Source organism: Nymphaea colorata, chromosome 12 (genome assembly GCF_008831285.2).
Source record: "Nymphaea colorata isolate Beijing-Zhang1983 chromosome 12, ASM883128v2, whole genome shotgun sequence".
In the NCBI taxonomy this organism is placed as follows: domain Eukaryota; kingdom Viridiplantae; phylum Streptophyta; class Magnoliopsida; order Nymphaeales; family Nymphaeaceae; genus Nymphaea; species Nymphaea colorata.
The window spans coordinates 10,507,715-10,511,808 of record NC_045149.1 but is presented as its reverse complement, the minus strand read 5'-3'; the positions used below and the strand labels follow the sequence as shown (position 1 = coordinate 10,511,808).

General features: G+C 38.2%; 1 pseudogene; it reads right to left on the bottom strand.

Moving 5' to 3' along the window:
* Nucleotides 1–2,584: 2,584 nt before the first annotated feature.
* LOC116265249 (kiwellin-like) lies at nucleotides 2,585–3,216 on the bottom strand (annotated as a pseudogene).
* Nucleotides 3,217–4,094: the final 878 nt, after the last annotated feature.

The following is a 4,094-nucleotide window of genomic DNA, read 5'->3' as shown; positions in this document are numbered from 1 at the left end:
TTAAATCGGTTGACGAGCTTTTGCCTTTTGCTTATTTTAGTGGACCCATCAAGCCTTAGGAAAAGATATCTTCTTTCACGACACAACTGAGGAAAAAGATCCAATGTCTAGAAGTAGAAAGTTAGAAATGTAAAAGGGATGTGCACGTCAAGTATAAAGAATAAAATGCCATCAACAGAAATTTTGCTTTGACTTTCCTAATACCAAATTGCAGGGCAAAAAACTCAAAAAGAGGAAAGAAGGTTATACAAGAAACAAAACAATCTTCCATATAGTAAATTAGTAATTTAAATTTTAAACTAATCTTAAGCTTGTTAATAATGTTAACATGAGCCTAAACGTGAATTATACTGAAAAAGCAAACTTGTCATTAGCTACAAACTCTAGATGGTTCATCATCAAATAAGCCACTGTTTCTAACTGTTATCAACCTTAAGTGGTAGATAATTCATGGTTTGCGAGGCTAAGACCATGCTACATATTAGGATTCAGATAAGGATATATTTTTTAAAGCCAGACCACATGATGCATATTCCACAAAAATCAACGGCAGTTTCTTCTTATGTGATTAGTTTTTATGAGTTTCACCTCCTCAATTTACAACCAAAAGAGAAAAGTGGAAAATAAAGAGAGAGAGAAAGAAAGAGAGAGAAGGGACATTACAAGAACCAGATCTATTCAAGAAGATCCTAAAACAGCCTACTAGGGGGGCTGATGCATCTGTGCCACACTTGCAGTTGCTAGCACAGGTGCAAGTACTAATCTGACTTCTATGCAAAACTTTAAGTCATAGCCTCTTTGTACTCACACCCATCCCTAGCCATGTCAACATAGGTAAGGTTCCCTGAGTATCCATGCAACAGGCCTTCTGAAAATATCCATAAATGTGTGGCTTTCTTTCTCTAAAATTTAAAACCTTTTAGGAATCCATTTCAATATTTTTTGAAAGAAAATTAGTACAAAAAAGCCCCTTAATTTCATTTTTTCCAGTTATTATTTATACATTCTTTAGTTCCTGAATTGCAAAGACTTTTTACACAACAATCAAAACTTTACAAAGAACCTTCCAGAAAAACTTCTCTAATAAAAATTCGAGAAAGATATTTGTGTCAATGGAACAAAATCAGACTCAGTTATCCAGTCTAGATTAGGTCAAACGTATATTGGAGTTTACTTGTGTACACATTCAAGCATACTCTTACTGAATATTAACCGGATAGGCTGATTCTAATTATCTAAATTGCATCAGGCTATTATGCATGCATGCATACACTGAACAAGTGAAGAACAGAAATGAGCTCCGCACTATGTGGTTCATGGGCATGCCTGACAGAAGTGTTCCTCTCAAATCATTCTATACACCTTCCCCACTTATGATTGGCTTCATACCTAAATAACATACTTAAAAAGGATATTAGATGCTCCCAAACAGGTAATTGAAAGCGAATAGTAATGCCCCAATTTTGATCAGCAAAGAAAGAAGTCAAAAAATAAGAAATTTCCAGGACAAGACCAAATGATTTGTAGTAGCATTGGTAAACGGTAATAATAAATAATAATAGCAATATATCCAACGTAAAAGGTTCCAAATGTTGGTTTAAGAAGCACACCTAAAAGCATCCACAAAGGAATACAAATAAAGGATGTGCTTCAACTTATGATGGTTCCTCCGATATGCTTCAACTTGCAAATCAGAGCTTTCCTTTTGCAGCAAAGAAAATTGACACTACTAAAGTTTATAATAAAAACTAGCCACCTCCCACCCATAATTTTTTTGCTCCTTTTTGCTTGCAAAATGATGAAAAGAATGACTCTGTTTTTTGAAATTGTCTTCAGCTTTGCATTAGAGTATGCATGATTCTATCATATGCACATGCATTAATTGCCTGGAGGAAATTGTCAAATTTAACTAAAAACACAGCCTGGCCCTTGATTCAGGAATACAAAAGTAGCAAAGATTTTTTTGAAAACTAATTAAAGCGTAGAAGGCTATACACATGATTCTTCTTTTCATATGTTTATTTGTGCAAACTGTGGTCTCGGCATTGTAAATTATATGAAATTAATTAACATAACCATGCTTCTCAATCTCATTTCTTCCACCTTATGAAAATATTTTTAACCAACACAAAGATTCACAATTTTTTGGTGGTGGTCGAAGGGAGCTTGTGTATCTCCTGAAACTCAAAGTCAAAACTATGAATATGAAAATAACTGCAAGAATAACCATTGACAAGAAACTCATAAAATGTGCAAGATTCTTGTATGAGCAAAAGTTTAACAATTACTTTCCAGGAAAAAAGTTCAAAGGCCCCCCATTTTTCTTACCTTCAAGGTGGTTGAGTATACTGAGGACTTGGGTGGAGTTTGGTGTACCTTTCAAATGGTATTGGCGGCCTCATAACAGTAGCACCCATGAAACTAAAGATAGTAGTACATATCAAATAACATTCAACTTTGAAAGTAGTAGAATTGCATTAAAGCTAAGCCATTTATTTAACTTTCCTTCTCAAGCTGCCATTTATTTTTCAGACCGAAGGTGGTACATTTATTCAACTTGGCAAGTAGTAGGATTGTATTAAAGTTAAGCGATGGACCAAGTTACAGGCACAACGCCTAGATCTTGGTTGAGGCAGAGGGCCGCCCACACAGCACTGGACCCATCAATATTTTTTCTGCAGGGCGGCTGCCCGGCGTGCTCAGTGTCACACCCGTTCCTCGAGTCGCACTCGTCCACCACCTTCGCCGTCGTCTTCCTTCCATTGCTTGCCATGATGCTAATCATCTTCCCGCACTGGCTGCCTCCGGCGTATCACCCGGTCGACAGCGCCACCACTCTCTCGGAGTTTTCATGGTAAGATTCGTCGCACTCCGAAGGGCGGCCGCCATCCCCACCTTCGCTGAAGTCGTTGAGGGTAAGGAGAGCAGCAGTGGAGGAAGAAACCGGAGGGGAGCAAGTGTACGTGGTGTGGGGTAGGACGTCCCTGCACACGTTAAGGTGCCGGAGGGGCTACTAGCGCCAGAGCTGCAGATGTGGGTTCCGACGTCGGGATCATCCGTGCAGCGGCCAGAGATGCAGATGAGCTGGCCGTTGCAGTCATTGAGGGTTGTGCATGGGCCGTTGCAGTAGGAGATGGCGAAGGAAGGTGATGGCAAGAGAAGCATAAGAAGGAGGAGGAGGAGAGGAGGGAATGATGGAAGTGAAAATGCTGGCATGTTTGCTTGAGTTCTTCCTCTGGTGATCTTCTATTGAGAAAGGGAAGGGAAGGGAAGGGAAGCAGCCATTTATAGAGAAGATGAAATGAATATTGCTAATCACGAAGGCAAGTGCAGTTAAGGAGAGGCGTTAACGTATCACGCGTCTTCAATCTTGTCAACTGTAACAAAGATCGAAGACCAAACGGTATGGCCACTAGCTGAAGGGCGAGAAATCTTCAGCTTCTAATGACGTCGTTTGGACTGTCAGCTACTAGCATCACTCCACGTCATCTTGCTGGGTCCCATAGACATGGGGATGGGTGCGGCCATAATCTTGAATGAACTTACTTTTTAATTACAATTTTTTTGGGTTCGAGGTTTTGTTTAATAATACAACCGAACCAGCAGGGCCCAATTTGAATTCGTCAACAATATAAAAAAATTATTTTCTTAAAAACATATATATATATATATATATATATATATACATATATATATATATATATATAGTTACTAAAAATTAAAATTTTTCACTTTTTTTTAAAGTAAAAGTTGACATGCAAATTTCTGATGGGTGAGGAAGAAGTTAACCACATAATGCCCGAAAAAAACCCAAATACCCTCATTTTTCTAAATTATAATACACCAATCAACTAGAATGTTGCAATCTTCTTGTTTAAGATAAAAAAAAATAACAATCATGAAAATCGAACAAGCAACCTGCCTTTTACATGTTTGCTTGTGACTAGCTATGCTATACTCCTTGAGATCAACATGACTCTCTTGCATGGATTAATATACTGATAAGTTTAGTACAACTATTCTCGTAACAGTGACGTGCCACGTTTACTAAGTGGGCCCTAATGCATTGAGATGTTAATGCATCACAGTTGGAT